The 23,566-nt window shown below is 42.2% G+C and overlaps 1 protein-coding gene across 1 annotated transcript in view; it reads left to right on the top strand.

Annotated features, from left to right (window-relative positions):
* The window catches only part of LOC311099132 (integrin beta-1-like), a 225,744-nt gene that overhangs the window by 89,588 nt on the left and 112,590 nt on the right, over positions 1-23,566 (top strand). The window lies entirely within an intron of this gene.

The following is a 23,566-nucleotide window of genomic DNA, read 5'->3' on the forward strand; positions in this document are numbered from 1 at the left end:
GGGAAAATGCATGTGCAGTGGGAAGATATGCATGTCCCTCCACCCCAACCCCACCCCCAGCTACCATGGGAATACTGCCCCATTGACACATATCTCCATCTCCCATGTTGGCCAGTCAATAATGTGTGAGACATGGACCATTTAGCTAGTTGCAGATCAAATGTCTCTTGCATTGGCACCCATTAGTACATGATGAGTAGTGGCTATGGTCAAAGGGCCACTCTGCAATGACCTCACACTGACTGTATCACCGCTGTCTTCTTTTCCACACAGTCAATTTCAGCTGTGACCTAGTGCCAACTGTTGCAATAAACCACCCTCCAAAAAGACTGCATTGATAGAACTTGATTTAGACACTGCTTTTCAACCATTTGTTACAATATTTCCCTTGTTTTTTGTGTTCATGAAGTAAATGTGAAGCGCTGATGAACTGGTTCCTTTGTATTTGAAATTGCCATTAGTTGATGTCAAACTGCATAGCAATGCTTCAACAGATTATGCAAATGTTTCATGCTGTGGCCTCTCTTAATACCTGGAATAAAGTAAGTGTTTAATTACTTGTATCAAGGTTAGAGTGGCTCTATGTTCACCTTCTTTGCGCATGGCATTATCAGAGCATAGTGCTCTGCTGCCTTTTACTCTTACAAATCCTAGAGACTAATCCTGTTGTAAACATGAGTATTTTACCTCTTCATTCTGTTGGTCTGACATGACCTGGTAAACATTTTCTTTTTTAGCACTACTTTCAAATGATGGTGGTTTTATGCAAAATCCAGGCCACAAGTCCTGCATGTTTCATGTTTCATTCCTGCATGGCTGCCTACATGTGACTTCTTCCAATTGAAGATGTGGATCTGGGTCATTGATTAGATACCAAAGAACACTATTTATCATTCAGATGAGTTCCCCACAGAGATAGTTAACCTAACAGGGATGTAAGAAAACTGGAGGGTTATTATAAGAACTAGTGATGCTTGTCCATCACTTCCAGTCAGTTCCGGGACCAGGCTGTGTCCCAAAGAACACCCTATTCCCTACATACTGTCATGGGCACTGGTCAAAAGTAGTGGACAATGTAGGGAAAAGGGTGCAATTTGGGACGAAGGCCATGTCAGGTGGCCACTTGCGTGCCATTTGGACAGACTGATGCTAAGTAGCACTCTAAAACGATCCAGCCGGAAATAATTGCAATTTATGTCGACAGAACATCGGACTCATCAGGGGTCTACACCCTTCTCTCCCCCCTGTTGCTACCCTTATGTCTTCTTGTGTTACCCACAGCGCTGCCAAAATGGGATAACAGTCATCATTTTGTTGAAGCTTTTATGACGGACATGTTTGTTCCACCAACCATTCCATTGAATAATGAATTTAATAAACAACGACTTCCTTCCCCTCACACTGTATGGAAGCCCCAGCAATGAAGGTTTATGTGATGTGCTAAACAGCCTAGCGTCCTTCGCCCTCATTACAGAGGCTTTCACAGCCTGCTAACAGCTCCTCAGTCAAGCTTGAATATCAGGCCAAGATGAAAAACTGCTCATCAAGCTGTACACATGACCACTGAATGGGAAAACTTTCATATCGGGTTTATTAGGCAAAAAATCCATGAAGGGTAGCTATATGTTTCCAGGTCAGGATCAAGATACTTTTGGAAGTAATGTTGACTTCCATGTAATGTGCAAAGCATTTGTGCTTTATAGATTTTTACTGAATCATATTTTTCTGGATCTTTATTTTCCTGGTTCCATTGTGAAATAGTATACTTTCCCAATTATATCCTTAGATGCATTCTGAGCGCGTTCCAAATGGCACCCTATTCCTTTTATAGTGCACTACATTTGAACAGGGCCTATAGGGCTCTGGTCAAAAGTAGTGCACTATATAGGGAATAGGATGCCATTTGGGATGCAACCATTGTGTGTAGTCAGGTGAGTAGGCATGAGCTCTTAGTAGAAATGCACTGGTGCTCATGTGGCGACAATTAGCACTGTAGTGGCTTGATGTCCACTAATGGGCCCATTTCAGTCATTTTCCCGAGATTGCATTTTGCCATGCCTGCATCTTTGGAAAATAACTGAATTAAACAGAGGCTTGGGATGTGAAAGCAAGCCGGATATGTGAATTGATAGAGATATTTTCTCCATGAAAGTCTTGTATATTGTAGAGAACCTTTTTCAATGAGCCACGTTACAATTCCCAGCAAGTGGGTTCAAATCAAATGTTATTTGTCACATGCTTCATAAACAACAGGTGTAGACTAACAGTGAAATGCTAACTTACGGGCCATTCCCAACAATGCAGAGAGAAACATTGTTTTTTTTAAATAAAAAATTATAACACAAGGAATGAATAAACAATGAGTAACGGTAACCTGGCTATATACACGGTGTACCAGTACCGGGTTGATGTGCAGGAGTACAAGGTAATTGAGGTAGATATGTACATATACAGTGCCTTCGGAAAGTATTCAGACCATTTGACTTTTCCCACATTTTGTTACGTTACAGCCTCATTCTAAAATTGATTAAATGTATTTATGTCCTCATCAATCTACACACAATAACCTATAATGACAAAGCAAAAACAGGTTTTTAGAAATGTTTGCTAATTTATTAAATATAAAAAAACGTAAATAAATCAAATCAAATCAAATCAAATTTGATTGGTCACATGCGCCGAATACAACAGGTGCAGACATTACAGTGAAATGCTTACTTACAGCCCTTAACCAACAGTGCATTTATTTTTAACAAAAAAAGTAAAAATAAAACAACAACAAAAAAAAGTGTTGAGAAAAAAAAGAGCAGAAGTAAAATAAAGTAACAGTAGGGAGGCTATATATACAGGGGGGTACCGTTGCAGAGTCAATGTGCGGGGGCACCGGCTAGTTGAGGTAATATGTACATGTGGGTAGAGTTAAAGTGACTATGCATAAATAATTAACAGAGTAGCAGCAGCGTAAAAAGGATGGGGTGGGGGGCAGTGCAAATAGTCCGGGTAGCCATGATTAGCTGTTCAGGAGTCTTATGGCTTGGGGGTAGAAGCTGTTGAGAAGTCTTTTGGACCTAGACTTGGCACTCCGGTACCGCTTGCCGTGCGGTAGCAGAGAGAACAGTCTATGACTAGGGTGGCTGGAGTCTTTGACAATTTTGAGGGCCTTCCTCTGACACCGCCTGGTATAGAGGTCCTGGATTGCAGGAAGCTTGGCCCCAGTGATGTACTGGGCCGTACGCACTAGTACATCACTGGGGCCAAATATAACATTTACATAAGTATTCAGACCCTTTACTCAGTACTTTGTTAAAGCACCTTTGGCAGTGATTACAGCCTTGAGTCTTCTTGGATATGAGGCTACAAGCTTGGCACACCTGTGTTTGGGGAGTTTCTCCCATTCTTCTCTGCAGATCCTCTCAAGCTCTGTCAGGTTGGATGGGGAGCGATGCTGCACAGCTATTTTCAGGTCTCTCCAGAGATGTTAGATCGGGTTCAAGTCCGGGCTCTGGCTGGGCCACTCAAGGACATTCAGAGACTTCTCCCGAAGCCACTCCTACGTTGTCTTGGCTGTGTGCTTAGGGTCATTGTCCTGTTGGAAAGTGCACCTTAGCCTCAGTCTGAGGTCCTGAGCGCTCTAGAGCAGGTTTTCATCAATGATCTCTCTGTACTTTGCTCCGTTAATCTTTGCCTCGATCCTGACTAGTCTTCCAGTCCCTGCCACTGAAAAACATCCCCACAGCATGATGCTGCCACCACCATGCTTCACCATAGGGATGGTGCCAGGTTTCCTCCAGACGTGACGCTTGGCATTCAGGCAAAAAAGTTCAATCTTGGTTTCATCAGACCAGAGAATCTTGTTTCTCATGGTCTGAGAGTCTTTAGGTGCCTTTTGACAAACGTCCAGCCACTCTACCATAAAGGCCTGATTGGTGGAGCGCTGCAGAGATGGTTGTCCTTCTGGAAGATTCTCCCATCTCCACAGAGGAGCTTTAGAGCTCTGTCTGAGTGACCATCGGGTTCTTAGTCACCTCCCTGACCAAGGCCCTCCTCCCCTGATTGCTCAGCCCTAGGAAGAGTCTTGGTGGTTCCAAACTTCTTCCATTTATGAATGATGGAGGCCACTGTGTTCTTGGGGACCTTCAATGCTTCAGAATTGTTTTGGTACCCTTCCCCAGATCTGTGCCTCGACACAATCCTGTCTCGGAGCTCTACGGACAATTCCTTCGACCTCATGGCTTGGTTTTTGCTCTGACATGCACTGTCAACTGTGGGACCTTATGTAGACAGGTGTGTGCCTTTCCAAATCATGTCCAATCAATTGAATTTACCACAGGTGGACTCCGATCAAGTTGTAGAAACATCTCAAGGATGATCAATGGAAACAGGATGCACCTGAGCTCAATTTCGAGTCGCATAGAATACTTATGTAAATAAGGTATTTCTGTTTTTCTTTTTTTTTAATTTGCAAAAAATTCTAAAAACCTGTTTTCGCTTTGTCATTATGGGATATTTGGGTACATTGCCGAGGAAAATGTTTTATTTTATCAATTTTAGAATAAGGCTGTAATGTAACTAAATGTGGAAAAAGTCGAGGGGTCTGAATACTTTCTGAAGGCACTGTAGGTAGGTGTAAAGTGACTAGGCAACAGGATAGATAATAATCAGTATCGTATGTGATGAGTCAAAAGAGTTAGTGCAAAAAGGGTTAATGCAGATAGTCTGGGTAGCTATTTGGTAAACTTTTTAGCGGTCTTATGGCTTGTGGGTAGAAGCTATTCAGGGTCCTGTTGGTTCCAGACTTGGTGCATCGGTACCGCTTGCCGTGCGATAGCAGAGAGAACAGTCTATGACTTGGGTGGTTGGAGTCTTTGACAATTTTTAGGGCCTTCCTCTGACACCGCCTGGTATAGAGGTCCTGGATGGCAGGGAGCTTGGCCCCAGTGATGTACTGGGCCATACGTACTACCCTCTGTAGCACCTTGCGGATGTATGCCAAGCAGTTGCCATCCAAAGCGGTGATACAACCAGTCAAGTTGCTCTCAATAGTGCAGCTGTAGAACTATTTGAGGATCTGAGGGCCCATGCCAAATCCTTTCAGCCTCCTGAGGGGGATGAGGCGTTGTCATGCCTTCTTCACGACTTTGTTGGTGTGTGTGGACCATGTTAATTCCTTAGTGATGTGGACTCTGAGGAACTTGAAGCTCTCAACCCGCTCCACTACAGCCCCATCGATGTGGATGGGGGCGTGCTCATCCCTCCATTTCCTTTAGTCCACTATCAGCTCCTTTGTCTTGCTGTCTCATTGTCATCAGTGATCATGTCTACCACTGTCGTGATCCATTCTCAGTATTCTCTTATCAAAGCCATTAAACTCTTTAACTGTTTTAAAGTAAAGTCCCCATTGGCCTCATGGTGAAATCCCTGAGCAGTTTCCTTCCTCTCCAGCAACTGAGTTAGGAAGGACGCCTGTATCTTTGTAGTGACTGGGTGTATTGATACACCACCAAAGTGTAATAATAACTTCACCATGCTCAAAGGGATATTCATTGTCTGCTTTTTGTTATCTACCAATAGGTGCCCTTCTTTGCGAAGCATTGGAAAACCTCTCTGGTCTTTGTGGTTGAATCTGTGTTTGAAATTCACTGCTTGACTGAGGGACCTTACAGATAATTGTATGTGTGGGATACAGAAATGAGGTTGTCATTAAAAGATAATGTTAAACATTATTATTGGACACAGAGTGAGTCCATGCAACTTATTATTTTACTTGTATTTGACATTTTTACTCCTAAACTTATTTAGGCTTACCATAACAAAGGGGTTGAATACTTATTGAGTCAAGACATTTCAGCTTGTAATTATTTAATTAATTTGTAAAAACATAATTTCACTTTGACATTTTGGGGTATTGTGTGAAGGCCAGTGACACAAAATCTAAATGTAATCGAATTTAAATTCAGGCTGTAACACAACAAAATGTGGAAAATGTTAAGGGGTGTGAATACTTTCTGAAGGCACTGTAGGTGTTCCTCTTGTCCAGGTGGGAGAGGACAGTGTGGATTGCAATAGAGATTGCATCATCTGTGGATCTGTTGGGGGCGGTATGCGAATTGGAGTGGGTCCAGGGTGCCTGGGATGATGGTGCTGATGTGAGCCATGACCAGCCTTTCAAAGCATTTAATGTCTACAGAAGTGAGTGCTACGGGGCGATAGTCATTTAGACAGGTTACCTTGGCATTCTTGGGCACAGGGATTATGGTGGTCTACTTGAAACATGTAGGTATTACAGACTGGGTCAGGGAGAGGTTGAAAATGTCAGTGAAGACACTTGCCAGCTGGTCAGCGTATGCTCTGAGTACGTGTCCTGGTATTCCATTGGGCCCCGCAGCCTTGTGAATGTTAACCTGTTTAAAGTTCTTACATCGGCTACGGAGAGCGAGATCACACAGTTGTCCGGAACATCTGGTGCTCTTGTGCATGGTTCAGTGTTGCTTGCCTCGAAGCAAGCGTAGAAGGCATTTAGCTCGTATGGTAGGCTTGTGTCACTGGGCAGCTCGCGGTTGGGTTTCCCTTTGTAATCCATGATAGTTTGCAAGCCCTGCCACATCCGACGCGCGTCAGAGACAGCGTAGTAGGATTCGATCTTAGTCCTGTATTGATGCAGAGGGTTAACCCTATTGGTGAAATGCGTAGGGTATTTGCTTTTCACGCCAGCAACCCGGGTTCGCGTCCCACTCCCTCCATTCACTACATTGGTGTGAGAAGTGGGATGGCGGCTTTGAGGCCATCGGAACGCACCGCCAGTGACCCGGGTTTGCTTCCCGCTCCCTCCGTTTGCTACAATATGCTATTATGTGTGAATGTGTACTGTATAACAGGTAGTGATGAGGCGATTAACTGAAATGTTGGTTATTTTTCAGTTTTTAAACAACTAATTGACCAACTTTGGTTTAATTATTTGAATTCCATTTCGTTCTTTTTTTCATATTGCGCAGTTTCTCTAGAGATAAATCAGATCAAGCCCGAACTGTGTGATGTAGTAGGAAGTTGTAGTTTCCAACAGGCCAATATTCTGCATAGTTTTGTGCAGAAAACGTGGTAATTAACTACAATGACCATAATCCATTGCACGTCTACTTGTCTGGTCTGTGTGTTTCTTTTACGCCTGCAAGTTAGGTTAGTGTGCGGCAGAAACAGAAGAATGCTTGATCGAGAGGGATAGGGAGCAGTTGCTTTGCAAGGTATCTCTACCTGAAAATACATGATCTAAGTACCTGAAAGTTGGTATTCAGCAGTCATAAAAGTATGCCCAACTTACTTTGAAAAACTACTAAAATAGTAATTTTGTCTGACAGCATAGGCAGCAGCTCTATAGAGATGAGATGATGACTTGGTATGAAATAATAAAGTCATCAAATAAAACAAATGTAATATACACAACAACTTAAATATTTTATTAAAGTAAAGTAATGTGAATAAATGATGGTTTTTAAATAAGCAGTAATGGGCAGTCACTACCATCACTGGACTTTTATTAATTGCTTTATGTTTTGTTACAGCATTCATCCCACATCATGCATAGTGCATTTAATGTAAAAAAATAAATACATTGAAACCGAAATCGAAAACCATGATTATTTATAATCGAACCAAAACCGAACCTACCTCAAAAAGCACTAATAGCTCAGCACTAATAGTAGGAGTCAAGCCTAAACACTGCATTACTAGTTTTATAAAAGTAAATGATTACTACACATCAGCTTATGCAAAAAGGGTTATCACATGCAGTACATCTGCCGCTCACACTCCAACTCAGAGTAGGAGTGCTGATTCAGGATCAGTTTTCCCTTTTAAATTATAATGATTAACATTACATGGACAGGAGTGACCTGATCCTAGATTTTTTTTAATGAATACAAGCCCTGAGCAGCAGAAGTTCCCATGCTACATGCAAGACAAGGAGGTACTGAGACACTCCATTACCTCTGGAATGGCACTGCAATTAAATGATCCCAGCTAGGGTATAGGCTTAAGCATGTGGGCTTTGGAGAACCTGTTAACGGAGTCAGTGTGAGTGCATCATCTTTCACAATCAGCCGTCTGTGTGATGTGCCCAGGCCGGGAAATGGGACTACTGCAGATGGAGAGATGTCTCAGCTGTGAAATGATTAGCTGGCTCAGTTTAACTTTGGACCGTAACATGCAGATCCAGAAGGAGCTAGGATCTGGGAGCTAGCGAGAGAACATAGTGTAGTTAGTATGTTTCACTTTTAGATGTTGTGATTGTTTTATTATTGCTTTGGTTTGCTTTACAAATAGTGGTGGTTTAGAGGTAGTCCAACTGTCCAGCAGTTTCTGTTTTCTCCTTAGTGTTTTTTCTTAAGGTAACCTTTGTGAGTTCTTGAATGCTAAGGAAAATAAGGAAATTGATACTAGAGTGTTAAAAGGGCATTGGGGGCTTTGTTTTTTTCTAGGGGTTTGACCCTGAACTATGTTTAGGCCATTGTTTGACTCTCAAAGGCCATTTTGCCTCTAAAATCTATGTTTCAGACAACATACAGTGGGGGAAAAAAGTATTTAGTCAGCCACCAATTGTGCAAGTTCTCCCACTTAAAAATATGAGAGAGGCCTGTAATTTTCATCATAGGTACACATCAACTATGACAGACAAATTGAGAATTTTTTTCTCCAGAAAATCACATTGTAGGATTTTTTATGAATTTATTTGCAAATTATGGTGAAAAATAAGTATTTGGTCACCTACAAACAAGCAAGATTTCTGGCTCTCACAGACCTGTAACTTCTTCTTTAAGAGGCTCCTCTGTCCTCCACTCGTTACCTGTATTAATGGCACCTGTTTGAACTTGTTATCAGTATAAAATACACCTGTCCACAACCTCAAACAGTCACACTCCAAACTCCACTATGGCCAAGACCAAAGAGCTGTCAAAGGACACCAGAAACAAAATTGTAGACCTGCACCAGGCTGGGAAGACTGAATCTGCAATAGGTAAGCAGCTTGGTTTGAAGAAATCAACTGTGGGAGCAATTATTAGGAAATGGAAGACATACAAGACCACTGATAATCTCCCTCGATCTGGGGCTCCACGCAAGATCTCACCCCGTGGGGTCAAAATGATCACAAGAACGGTGAGCAAAAATCCCAGAACCACACGGGGGGACCTAGTGAATGACCTGCAGAGAGCTGGGACCAAAGTAACAAAGCCTACCATCAGTAACACACTACGCCGCCAGGGACTCAAATCCTGCAGTGCCAGACGTGTCCCCCTGCTTAAGCCAGTACATGTCCAGGCCCATCTGAAGTTTGCTAGAGTGCATTTGGATGATCCAGAAGAGGATTGGGAGAATGTCATATGGTCAGATGAAACCAAAATAGAACTTTTTGGTAAAAACTCAACTCGTCGTTTTGGAGGACAAAGAATGCTGAGTTGCATCCAAAGAACACCATACCTACTGTGAAGCATGGGGGTGGAAACATCATGCTTTGGGGCTGTTTTTCTGCAAAGGGACCAGGACGACTGATCCGTGTAAAGGAAAGAATGAATGGGGCCATGTATCGTGAGATTTTGAGTGAAAACCTCCTTCCATCAGCAAGGGCATTGAAGATGAAACGTGGCTGGGTCTTTCAGCATGACAATGATCCCAAACACACCGCCCGGGCAACGAAGGAGTGGCTTCGTAAGAAGCATTTCAAGGTCCTGGAGTGGCCTAGCCAGTCTCCAGATCTCAACCCCATAGAAAATCTTTGGAGGGAGTTGAAAGTCTGTGTTGCCCAGCGACAGCCCCAAAACATCACTGCTCTAGAGGAGATCTGCATGGAGGAATGGGCCAAAATACCAGCAACAGTGTGTGAACACCTTGTGAAGACTTACAGAAAACGTTTGACCTGTGTCATTGCCAACAAAGGGTATATATTGAGAAACTTTTGTTATTGACCAAATACTTATTTTCCACCATCATTTGCAAATAAATTCATTAAAAATCCTACAATGTGATTTTCTGGAATTTTTTTTTCTCATTTTGTCTGTCATAGTTGACATGTACCTATGATGAAAATTACAGGTCTCTCTCATCTTTTTAAGTGGGAGAACTGGCACAATTGGTGGCTGACTAAATACTTTTTTCCCCCACTGTACATCTTTGGGATATTTTTAGCTTGATCTTATAAAAACATTGAAAGAGTTGCAAGGCAAGGCCGTCTTTAAGAAGGAAGCTTTCATGCTGTTGGCGACAATGTTATCATCCTGCCAGTTCAGGAAACTGTGTCACTTAAGCAGCACTAGTAAACAGACCAGCAGCTAGCCATATCTCACTGTTTCCATTGGACCTTCAACAGCCTCTCACAACTGTCTTAGTAGCCCACTGCAGAAACTGCCTTATCACAGGAGCAGCCTTACTAATGTCATGTAGACCCATTTGATATGTCTGAATTGTATCATTAGCGAAAACCTGTTTTGAATTGAAACAATTTTTTCAATAAATACTTTTACTATTCGTTAGAAATCCTGTATGGCCTAATTTTTACCTCTTAGAAGCAGTTAAATAAAACATATTTGAGAATATGATCATTTTATATGGATTGATTCGTCCATAAAAAAATTGATATCTAGCGCCTAAAACAGAGCGCATCGGAGCCAAGACAACCGTGTCCAAATTTGAGATTTTTGGTTCCAACCGCCGTGTCTTTGTGAGACGCGGTGTGGGTGGATGGATTATCTCTGCATGTGTAGTTCCTACCGTAAAGCATGGAGGAGGAGGTGTTATGGTGTGGGGGTGCTTTGCTGGTGACACTGTCTGTGATTTATTTAGAATTCAAGGCACACTTAACCAGCATGGCTACCACAGCATTCTGCAGCAATACGCCATCCCATCTGGTTTAGGCTTAGTGGGACTATCATTTGTTTTTCAACAGGACAATGACCCAACACACCTCCAGGCTGTGTAAGGGCTATTTGACCAAGAAGGAGAGTGATGGAGTGCTGCATCAGGTGACCTGCCTTCCACAATCCCCCGACCTCAACCCAATTGAGATGGTTTGGGATGAGTCGGACGGCAGAGTGAAGGAAAAGCAGCCAAGTGCTCAGCATATGTGGGAACTCCTTCAAGACTGTTGGAAAAGCATTCCAGGTGAAGCTGGTTGAGAGAAGGCCAAGAGTGTGCAAAGCTGTCATCAAGGCAAAGGGTGGCTATTTGAAGAATCTCAAATATAAAATATGTTTTGATTTGTTTAACAATTTTGGTTACTACATGATTCCATATGTGTTATGTCATAGTTTTGATGTCTTCACTATTATTCTACAATGTAGAAAATAGTAAAAATAAAGAAATACCCTGGAATGAGTAGGTGTGTCCAAACTTTTGACTGGTACTGTATGTGTGGGCATACTGTCATTTTTGTGTCCCAAATGGCACCCTATTCGTTATGTAGTGCACTATTTATGAATAGAGCTCTATGGGCCTTGGTCAAAAGTTGTCCACTATATAGGGAATATGGTCATATCTCATCATACAGTGGGGGAAAAAAAGTATTTAGTCAGCCACCAATTGTGCAAGTTCTCCCACTTAAAAAGATGAGAGAGGCCTGTAATTTTCATCATAGGTACACGTCAACTATGACAGACAAAATGAGATTGTTTTTCTCCAGAAAATCACATTGTAGGACTTTTAATGAATTGCTTTGCAAATTATGGTGGAAAATAAGTATTTGGTCAATTACAAAAGTTTCTCAATACTTTGTTATATACCATTTGTTGGCAATGACACAGGTCAAATGTTTTCTGTAAGTCTTCACAAGGTTTTCACACACTGTTGCTGGTATTTTGGCCCATTCCTCCATGCAGATCTCCTCTAGAGCAGTGATGTTTTGGGGCTGTCGCTGGGCAACACAGACTTTCAACTCCCTCCAAAGATTTTCTATGGGGTTGAGATCTGGAGAATGGCTAGGCCACTACAGGACCTTGAAATGCTTCTTACGAAGCCACTCCTTCGTTGCCCGGGCGGTGTGTTTGGGATCATTGTCATGCTGAAAGACCCAGCCACGTCTCATCTTCAATGCCCTTGCTGATGGAAGGAGGTTTTCACTCAAAATCTCACGATACATGGCCCCATTCATTCTTTCCTTTACACGGATCAGTCGTCCTGGTCCCTTTGCAGAAAAACAGCCCCAAAGCATGATGTTTCCACCCCCATGCTTCACAGTAGGTATGGTGTTCTTTGGATGCAACTCAGCATTCTTTGTCCTCCAAACACGACGAGTTGAGTTTTTACCAAAAAGTTCTATTTTGGTTTCATCTGACCATATGACATTCTCCCAATCCTCTTCTGGATCATCCAAATGAACTCTAGTAAACTTCAGACGGGCCTGGACATGTACTGGCTTAAGCAGGGGGACACGTCTGGCACTGCAGGATTTGAGTCCCTGGCGGTGTAGTGTGTTACTGATGGTAGGCTTTGTTACTTTGGTCCCAGCTCTCTGCAGGTCATTCACTAGGTCCCCCCGTGTGGTTCTGGGATTTTTGCTCACCGTTCTTGTGATCATTTTGACCCCACGGGGTGAGATCTTGCGTGGAGCCCCAGATCGAGGGAGATTATCAGTGGTCTTGTATGTCTTCCATTTCCTAATAATTGCTCCCACAGTTGATTTCTTCAAACCAAGCTGCTTACCTATTGCAGATTCAGTCTTCCCAGCCTGGTGCAGGTCTACAATTTTGTTTCTGGTGTCCTTTGACAGCTCTTTGGTCTTGGCCATAGTGGAGTTTGGAGTGTGACTGTTTGAGGTTGTGGACAGGTGTCTTTTATACTGATAACAAGTTCAAACAGGTGCCATTAATACAGGTAACGAGTGGAGGACAGAGGAGCCTCTTAAAGAAGAAGTTACAGGTCTGTGAGAGCCATAAATCTTGCTTGTTTGTAGGTGACCAAATACTTATTTTCCACCATAATTTGCAAATAAATTCATTAAAAATCCTACAATGTGATTTTCTAGAAATTTTTTCCTCAATTTGTCTGTCATAGTTGACGTGTACCTATGATGAAAATTACAGGCTTCTCTCATCTTTTTAAGTGGGATAACTACTTTTCCCCCCCACTGTATAGGACCTTTATACATTCAAATGACCAGGCACTCAATATTGATGATATGAGACCAGTGTTATGTAGCAGTAGCAAGTTCTTAAATTAATCTTAGTAGTAGCACATTCTCAAATGAACAGATTGGTGGAAGCTTTGGGCAATAAATACAAAATATTTGTCATTTTCAAGAGACCTCATCTCTGCATAGTTCAGCTACAGGCTACACAGCATAAGCCTAGACTTCTCTTACTCCAACATTGCCTGTTCTATCTTACTCCAGTGAGTAATGCCAGTGGGACCAACTAGAGAGTGGTGGTGTTGTTTTGAAAAGACTAAACAGTGACACACAACACTAGCTAATTCCCCTGGTGCTCTGAACTCGTTGACAGTGGACTAATGACCGCCGAGTCCTCCTGACTCTGTTCTTCCAAACAGCCATATAAATTAGCCAGCGTCTTCTCCTTTTTCTGACCTTTTAATTGATACCATCGAAGGCTAGCGCTGCATCCTTGTGGGATGACTTGGGTTATGGGAGTCAACAGAGTCTTGATTGAGTGCAGAGAAAGCAAGCTGAGGTCTGGTACAGATGCACAAGGCAACAGTCCAATGTCTTCAAAGTGTTTAGTTTCAGCTACTGAAAGCTACATAGTGAAAGAACCAACTATATGTCTGTGTCCCAAATGGCACCCTATTCCCTATACAGTATAGTGCACAAACATAGGCATTGTGAAGGGAATGGGGTGCATTTGGAATGTAGGCTAAATGTTCAGAGGTTTTTCTCTCTGGTTAAGTTTCAGCTACTGAACCATGGAAGCAAGTTTGGTCATATCAGTTGATGGGGAAAAAAAGCACCAGTCTGCAGTAGGTGTAATATCTGAATACTGTTTGGTTAATAAGAGCAGCTCCTATATGCTTACCTGTTATTCAGTCCTCAGTGTATTGGGACTCTCACACAGGAGTACACAAACAAAAAGCTGAAATACAGGAGAGTGTGTTACATGGGTAGAAGCACCACACAATGATATAAATACACTGAATGTACAAACGTTTAGGAACACCTTCCTAATATTGTGTTGCACCCCCTTTTGCCGACAGAATAGCCACAATTTGTCAGACACTACAAGGTGTGAAAGTGTTCCACAGGGATGCTGGCCCATGTTGAATCCAATGCTTCCCACATTTGTGTCAAGTTGGCTGGATGTCTTTTGGGTGGTGGACCATTCTTGATACACATGGGAAACTGTTGAGCGTGAAAAATCCAGCAGCGTTGCAGATCTTGACACCTACTAGCATGACACCTACTAGCATACCCCGTTCAAAGGCACTTCAATCTTTTGTCTTGCCCATTCACCTTCATACACAATCCATGTCTCATTTGCCTCAAGGCTTAAAAATCCTTCTTTAACCTGTCTCCTCCCCTTCATCTACACTGATTGAAGTGGATTTAACAAGTGACATTAATAAGGGATCATAGCTTTCACCTGGATTCACCTGGTCAGTCTATGTCATGGAAAGAGCAGGTGTTCCTAATGTTTTGTATACTCAGTGTATATCATATCCAGTAGTTCATCTGCTCTCTGTCTTTTCTCTCTCGCGGCCGGGCCAAGGGTTAATATTTGCTAATGAGTGCCCCACTGCTGCCATGGCAACAGGCCCAGCGCATCAAGACAAATGCCTCTTGGAGCTCCGCTCTGAGCCTTCATCCCAAATGGCACCCTATTCCCTATATAGTGCAATACTTTTGAACAGGGCCCATGCACTACATAGGGAATAAGGTGCCATATGGGACAAACACACTGCTTCCACCGACAGCCAGGCTGTACATCTACAGTAGCTAGTCACTGGGCTGCTGCCACTGCCAGTCCACTCCGCAATGATGCGTTATGCAGCGCTACCATCCACCACCACCAACATCCCCAGTCAGTCATCCCAATCTGTTTTAATCACCTACACTGGGCCTCCAGTGCCCTTAACCCCTTCAACCTCCAAATGAGAGTACAGAGGGAGGGAGTACTATACTGTCTAACTGAAATTTGTTATGTAAAATAATCATATCCAAAAGCAGGTTGAGGTTACCCTTGATGACAAGTGTCTGAGTGAAGGAGGCCTCATTGAGGTGAATGCTTGATTGTTGATAATTATTTTCATTAGGTTGTAGGCTAACTTAGCTGTCTCCCAGCTGGAGCACAGCAGGTGTAGCAGTGTAGCCCAGCCCAAAGCATCCCCCCCATCTAATCACGTGAAGGTTGCGGGTGCCCTGCCAGGCTGCCACGCCCTCAGCTGCCTAGTGACCAGATGATAAGAGCCACTCTCCTGTCTGTTTCACCCTCTTGACACGTGGCAGAGCAGATGCGACACAGATTGTTGCTCCTGAATGACTTCACAGACCCAGCAGTAGAGGATGGGAACCAATATGAGCCTCACCGGGTGATCATGATGACTTTGTGTAGTCTCAAATGGCACCCTATTCCCTACAAAGTGCACTACTTTTGACCAGAACCCTATGAATCCTGGTCAAACGTAGCTATCATGTAGGGAATAGGATGTCATTTGGGATGTAGACACTGTGTAGTCCCTCACCCATGAAACCATGCATGCTCTGAGTAGAGCAGTGTGTGGATGCTGTGTTTGCAGTCTTATCACCCCAGGAAAAAAACAGCCATATTTCACAATAAGTCCCTGGATCACTACAATGATATGCCTTCAGCAGATGATTTAAGCATGTGTCATTTTTTGTTCAAGTGTGACAAAATTGTATGAACCAAAAAAAGAAAAAAGATTAGAAACACAGTTGTTTAATTAGATGCGATTCATTTTTCATCAGGGGGCATTGTTCTTTTACGTTGGAATATTTATTTAATGCCGCTATAAGTTATACTCTCTCCCTTTCATTTATTTCATTAAGAACATCTTACAACACTGTGATACAGTACGATCATTATTGCAAGGATCATAAAACACAAGCATGTAGTGTATTCATGAGAATTTCCCCATTAAGAGACTCTGTTGTTTTAGTACATCAGTTTAATGATATGGAAGACCTCCCTATAACATGCCATAACCCCACTCATATAGGTATAACATCAGGGCCAGCTCCAGTCATAAGTGACATAAGCGGTCGTTTAGGGCCCCCAGCCGCTAGGGGGCCAAATACCTTTTGTTGTTGTTGTCATGGCAGCTAACCATTTTTTATTGGTAAGTTAGTCTAGCCAGCCATCTAAACTTGTAGTAATCATGCCCGTATACCGAAAGGGCACACAGGGCATGTGCCCAGTGGCCCTGACCTACGGGGGGGCCCCATTGATTTTGAAAGTCACTCTCACTCAGATATCATTAACGTGGCATAAGTCTTGGCAAAATGTGTAGAATTGCAGAAAGTTAGCTTTAAAACTGTTACATTTTTCTCTACTCCCCATGTTCAGAGCCCCCAAAAGGCTAGGGCCGGCCCTGAACATGCCTCAACCCTGGAATAATATAATAATAATAATATGCCATTTAGCAGACGCTTTTATCCAAAGCGACTTACAGTCATGTGTGCATACACAATGGATTGCATCTGCCTTAATGTGAGATGGCAAGGTACCCCAGGAAGACTAGCTGTCCTAATGGGGATCCAAAGAAAGATTAAAGGGGAAACAGTGGGATGCTTGGAGGATGATACTGAGCACAACCGCTGACGTCAACTTTTTATCTAAGAGGAATATCTTAGATAAAAAGTCCTTTGTTTAGTTCTTTGTTGCATTTTTTCATCAACTGAAACAGGAGAACTTGCTCCGATGGTTGATAGTCAGCCACCAGAGAAGAAGAGCTCTGTACAGTTAGAACAAGGCAACAGTAAACATGCCGTCCCCCACCAATGATACAGCGCCTCCCCGCTTGGGCCAACTGAGATATCGCATGTGACTAACACATTTCAGTTATCGTGTGTGACCACAGATTATCCATTATATTGACCAGATACTCAAGTGGCCGCTTTAAAAATGAAAATAAAAAAGTATTAAAAATGGAAGGCAGTTAGCCTGGGTACCAGCCTCTTTAGCTAATCCACTCTCTGTACTCCATGTCATATTCCAAAGGCAATGTCAAGAAGCGGCAAGGAGTGGAATGTTAGCTAAAGATTTCCCTCTCGCTTAGCCTCTTCCTCTCTGGTGTGACTCACAAATTTCAGTTGATTACTATAGCTCCTGCCTTGGGCCAATCAGTGTAATTTTGTAAATGCCGTATCTCTATGGCAAGACGCATCATTCACCCAAGTTATGTCAAAATCAGGCCAGTGGTGTCTGAGATATCGCGGGTGACTATGTACAAACATAAACCAATCCACAGTCCCGTCCCCGATTTCATTGTGGGGGACAATAACACCTAGACTGGTAACTGACTGTCTGTGCAGCTCTGTCCTTCAGCCGCTGTGAAACTATTACATCTACGGTCCAGAGAAGTCCAGAGAAGTCCCAAAAAATTATTCCCTCCTTATGTCGACGTCACAACTTATTTATTTCATGATCACGACATAACAAAAGTTGTTTCTCGAGATCACAAGATAATAAAAAGTATCACGCATCATTCATTCATTTGTTCAAATGCACGATAACCACCTCATCAAGGAGCCCTGTGATCGCAATGTGCTCGTGGGGCATTTCAGCACTGAACAATGCCTGACAGGGAGCTCTGTTTCCCAGGTTGTGGATACTATTTAAATTTACAGTGAGTGAGCTCCACTCCTGACAGTCTGATCAGATTCAATTTCAGCCTCAGAGCTTGATCAGATTCGTTAGCAGCCTCAGAGGCTGACAAGTCAGGATTCTGCCTTGTAGGCTGTTTCATAGGTAAAGCTCCTTGCAGGCTGACAAAGCAGTCAGTGCCTTAAAGGCTGATGGATATGATCCAGACTGGGTGAGCTCTATTCCTGGTAAGCTGATCAGATTCAAGAGCAGCCTTAGAGGCTGATGTCGGATGCTGCCTTGTAGGTTGTTTCATATGTAAGGCTCTTTGCAGACAGCCTACAAGGCACCATCCTGATTTATCAGCCTCTGAGGCTTCTATTGAATCTGATCAGCCTGCCAGGACTAGAGCGCACCCACTCTTCATCATATACATAACGCACTGACTGCTAATCCGCCTGCAAAGAGCCTACAAGGCAAAATCCTGATATATCAACCTCTGGTATTTTATTAGGATCCCCATTAGCTATTGCAAAAGCAGCAGCTGCTCTTCCTGGGGTCCACACAAAACATGAAACATGACATAATGCAGAACATTAATAGACAACAGCTCAAGGACAGAACTACACAAAAAAATGTTTTTACAAAAGGCACACACAGCCTACATATCAATACATACACACAAACTGTCTAGGTCAAATAGGGGAGAGGCGTTGTGCCGTAAGGTGTTGCTTTATCTGTTTTTTAAAGATGGAACGAAATAATGGCTCTATATAATACTGTACGCTTTCTTGAATTTGTTTTGGATTTGGGGACTGTGAAAAGACCCCTGCTGGCATGTCTGGTGGGGTAAGTGTGTGTGTTAGAGCTATGTGTAAGTTGACTATGCAAACAATTTGGGATTTTCAACACATTAATGTTTCTTATAAAAAGAAGAAGTGATGCAGTCAGTCTCTCCTCAACTCTTAACCAAGAGAGACTGACATGCATAGTATTTATATCAGCCCTCTGATTACTATGAAGAGCAAGACGTGCCTCTCTGTCCACTCTGTATGTTTAAATATTATCCATAAAACATGAAGTGTCCCTTACAATTATACACATATTGTGATAATGACATAAATAAGTTGTGATCTCGACATAACGAGGGAATACTTTTTTATTCATATGTCCTCTTTGGACTTCCATAGAAATCTATATTTAAAGATGGCTAGATGATTGGAACACCTACAGTGAGTGCAACCTGGTCTCAGAGCATTTAGCATTATTCTGTATGTAAATCCGAGACATTCCATTTAGTATGATATGTTAAGTTTGGTATGGTTACATAAGACAGATGGTATAACACAAACATCTAGCAACCCAAAGGTTGTGTGTTAGAATCTCATCACGGACAACTTTAGTATTTTAGCTAATTAGCAACTTTTCAACTACTTACTACATTTGAGCTACTTTGCAACTACTTAGTATGTTAACTAACCCTTCCCCTAACCCTAACCTTAACCCTTTTAGCTAACCCTTCCCCTAACCCTAACCCTAACCTTAACCCTTTAACCTAACTCCTAAACTTAACTTTAACCCTAACCCATAACCCTAACCCCTATTCTAGCTAATGTTAGCGAGCTAGCTAACGTTAGCCACCTAACTACCTAGCTAGAATTTGTAACATATCATACGTTTAGCAAATTTGTAACATATTGTACATTTAGCAAATTCGTAACATATTGTAGTTTAGCAAATTCTGAACATATTCTACATTTAGCAAATTTGTAACATATAACATCAATTATCATTCGTAACAAATGGGTGATGGACAGCCACAAATTAATACATACCATACGAAACGTAACATATCATACTAATAGGAGTGTTTCGGATTTACGTACAGAATAATACGAATTGCTCTGAGACCAGGTTTGTGGGCGATTTAGCTAGTTGAAAATAGCATTCAATCTAGAACAGGGATGTCAAACCTTTGGCCCGCGAGGGGGTCCAATCTAGCCCTCGAAAATAAAATCTTTGGAAACACATTTTTTGGGGGAGGGGGTACGAACAATATACTCAATAACTAAAACTAAATTGAAACTGTGTAGAAATTATAATCGACCTACATTCATAAGTTTATTGACTGTGTCCAGCTCGCTAATAATCACCTAAATGAAAGCTAAACAGTCAGGGAGCATCGGAAATTCAAAAAATGATAGATAGAGGACTATTTTTGGCAAATGTTGACAGCAAAGAAATATAACACATTTTCAGTTGCATCCTCCGGACCTTGTTGAAGACTGAATGCAGCCCCCTGGGCAAAATGAGTTTGACATCCCTGATCTACAACAAAGGAGAGAGAGTGAACTAATGAAAAAGGTAGAATGACATTTCAGTGTGGTGTGTGACTGTGAGTGCTGTGACATTCAGAGAAAACTGTGTAGACAGCCTGGGAGAAGGGCTTTATTGGTATTGGATTGATACAGAATGAGAACGTGAAACCTATTCCACCATGACTCTCTTGGGCTTTGGCTCGGGCAGGTCTAGCTATCTCTAATTTCTATCAGGGCCCAGTATCATAGGACAGGATTGTGTTCCATAATGTGGAAGAGCCTATGTTGTCATAATGGAGTGTGATGGAAGGAGGTTCAGTAGAAAGTGGAGACAGACACAACAGCAAGTCCAAAAGCCCAGAGCAGAGGTCTGTCACATGGGGCAACAGGAACACTGTTAGTCTTAGGAGAATGGATTTTTGACTGGTGTTATGTCCCAAATGACACCCTATTCCCTATGTAGTGCACTACTTTTGACCAGGGCCCATAGGAGATGTTGGGATTTACCTTCGATGTCCTGGCCTGCTCCAATAAACTAGCCTGCATCTCTCTAATCTCAGATGATAGTTAATAGCCATGTAATGACACTGGAACAAAGTCAGATGTGAAATATGTAACATATGTTTCATATATCCTTTGTTTGGATTTTCAACGCTGTTATATCGGGGTCATGAAAATACATGACTGAAACAGGTTGATAAGTTGGCTACGTTGTTAATACTTTCTCAAGTTTGAGTGAGAATGTTCACTATTGCATACGATAGTGTAATGTGATAAAAACTGGTGATTCAAATGTATCACAGGGCACAAACTTAGCATAATTTAAGTTATATGTGATAAACTTCCAATCATTTTATACATTTGGGAAAAAAAGTATAGTCTTTCTCTAGCTTGGCACTTTTCACAACATTTTCTGTGAGAAAATAAAAGAGAGAAAAGTGTATTTTGTTTTGATGTTTTATTTTCAGCGATGACTTGTTGGTTTATCTCTTTTTTTCATTGTGTCCATTAATTTGATGGATGAGGAATACGCTGCTGTTACAGATTCTGTCTGAACTCAGGGGTAACATCTCTGTGTTATTGTGTCATAAGTCATGTTGTCTGTCTGACAGAGGGAAACAGAGAGTAAGGAAGAAAAGGTTTGACGCTGTTCATGCCTCAAAATACCCCTCGACACACACAGCTTTGTTTTCGTGATTTTTCTGGACTTTTTGGGGGAGTCAAAATTTTATTTTCATCTCTACTAAATGGGAATGCTTTGCTACTGTTGCATTCTGAAGCTGAGACGGTGAGAGGCTGAGCGGGGGAAAGCTTCTCAATCCTCCTCTCTGTACCATAAACCCATTTCAAGGTCCCCTGTGGTGCCATTTGGGGCACAACCCATTGTTTACTAGAACAACACCAAGATGACACACAGACATCGTGACACAGGAGATTAGTTGACACACTTACATCCTCTCACTCGTTTTCTGTTTTCCTCTCTTCACCTCCCTCTTACTGAATAAACAAGGGATGTAATATGTTTGATATATAACAAGATTGGAAGTAACAATCACCAAAACCTGAAGAGTGGATTCTTTTTAAGGTGAATCTTTTGCTAACAAGATGACAACCATCACACCGTGGGTGTCTGATCTAGCTCATGTGAGTTCTTTATGTAAACGTCATGGAGGTGGATGGAAATGTCACATAAATGTCACAGGCTTCAATACACTTGAATACTGATATAAGTGATATAGGGCTGTCGTGAATGGATGTTTACTTTGGAGAAAGGGAAAAAGAATACATTTGAATTGGGACTGTAAGCTGCACTGCAAGTAAATAGAGGCTGCACTTACACTGTATGACGATCTCTAAGTGAGTGTGTATAACAGTTTTGTCTTCCTGGGATAGAGTTTGATAAGCTTCTTGGTGTGGTGTCCTAACACAGCCCTCATCATCCATCCTGAATACAGATACAGGTGAGGACCTTACTACCTCAGGCTCCTTCTGATTGGGACTGTCTGGGCTCAAACCCAGTCCACTCCTCCTGACCCTGAACCCCTGTGGGTTCCTGGCAATGGAGGCCATGCAGTCTACATATGAACTGTGAGGTGGGAACTAGCCAAAATAGAATTCATAATAGTCAAGAATGCCATTTGCTTTCAGAATGTAGATGGTCCTTTCCACTAACCTTTACTGCTTGTCCATCACTGCCAATGTGGTAATTGGTAGTGTAGTCAGTAATATGGCTCCATAGAACACATTTGTACTTATGATACGTCCAGTCAATGACAATGGGCATCACCACAAAATGACTGGCAATTTGGTTTTGTTTAGGCACAAGGAGGTATGATGTGTGGCAGCAAATTGCACTGGCCATCATAAGCATTTCTTAATGTCATTCTCCTCATAATGTTTGGTGCTGAGGATGAGTGTGTCAGACTGGTAATGGTAATTCTACATTAGGCTATAATTAGAATGTCTGTGTCCGAAATTACACCCTATTCCCTATGTAGTGCACTATCTTTGACCGGGGCCCATAGGGCTCTGTTCAAAAGTAGTGCACTACAGTATATAGGGAATAGGGTGTCATTTGGGATGCAGACAATCTGTTATCTTCCCTAGTCGGGTGTGGCTAGCTAGGTAATCACAAGCTAATGCAACAGCCATGTACTTTCATGTCATGTTAAGAAATCTTCCATGACATTTTTCATTCCATTACTCCTCCACTCTCATCAGTGACCTGAGCCCTCCTGCATAATCCCCAGAGATGGGGAGAGGCAAAGGCTTATTCAAACGATAGTGGATCTCATTATTCTTCTGACTGAGGGGAGATTTTTGTGTGTGTGTGTGTGTGCGCACGTGTGTGCGTGCGTGTGTGAGAGCGGACACATTCCTGAGGATAAGCTTTTGAGGGTTATTGATCGGAGGCCAGTGGAAAGTAGTCGATCACCAGTGGCCTAGATAGTATTAGGGAGGAGGACAGGTATTAATAAGATATGGGTCTTATACTGTACTCTTCAAATCTAATCAGAGGAATTGATAATATTCTTTATCATTGTTGATATCTGATGTAAGGTTTGTAAAAAAAAATGTATAATAATCAATTCCCTTGGCATATGACGTATCCATAAGAGTAGGTTTGACCAGAGAGAGCAGCAAGAGGATAAATAATGGACAGACAGACAGAGAAAATATGTACAGTAGCCGTAAGGGGAGAGATAGAGAGGCAGTGAGTTGGTTGAGTGACAGATGCTCCCTGAGGGCAGAGCTAGAGCTGGTGCATGTTAGCGCTGGCAGATAGCAAATAAAGAAATACAAATATATGATAACATTTGTCACATGCTTCGTAAACAACAGGTTTAGACTAACAGTGAACTGCTTACTTACAGGCCCTTCCCAACAGTGCAGAGAGAAAAATATATAAATAATAGAAAAATAATAACACAAGGAAGAATTACACAATAAGTAACGATAACTAGGCTATATACACAGGGTACCAGTACCAAGTCGACA

Source organism: Coregonus lavaretus, assembly GCF_964263955.1.
Source record: "Coregonus lavaretus genome assembly, chromosome: 23".
Taxonomy (NCBI): Eukaryota; Metazoa; Chordata; class Actinopteri; order Salmoniformes; family Salmonidae; genus Coregonus; species Coregonus lavaretus.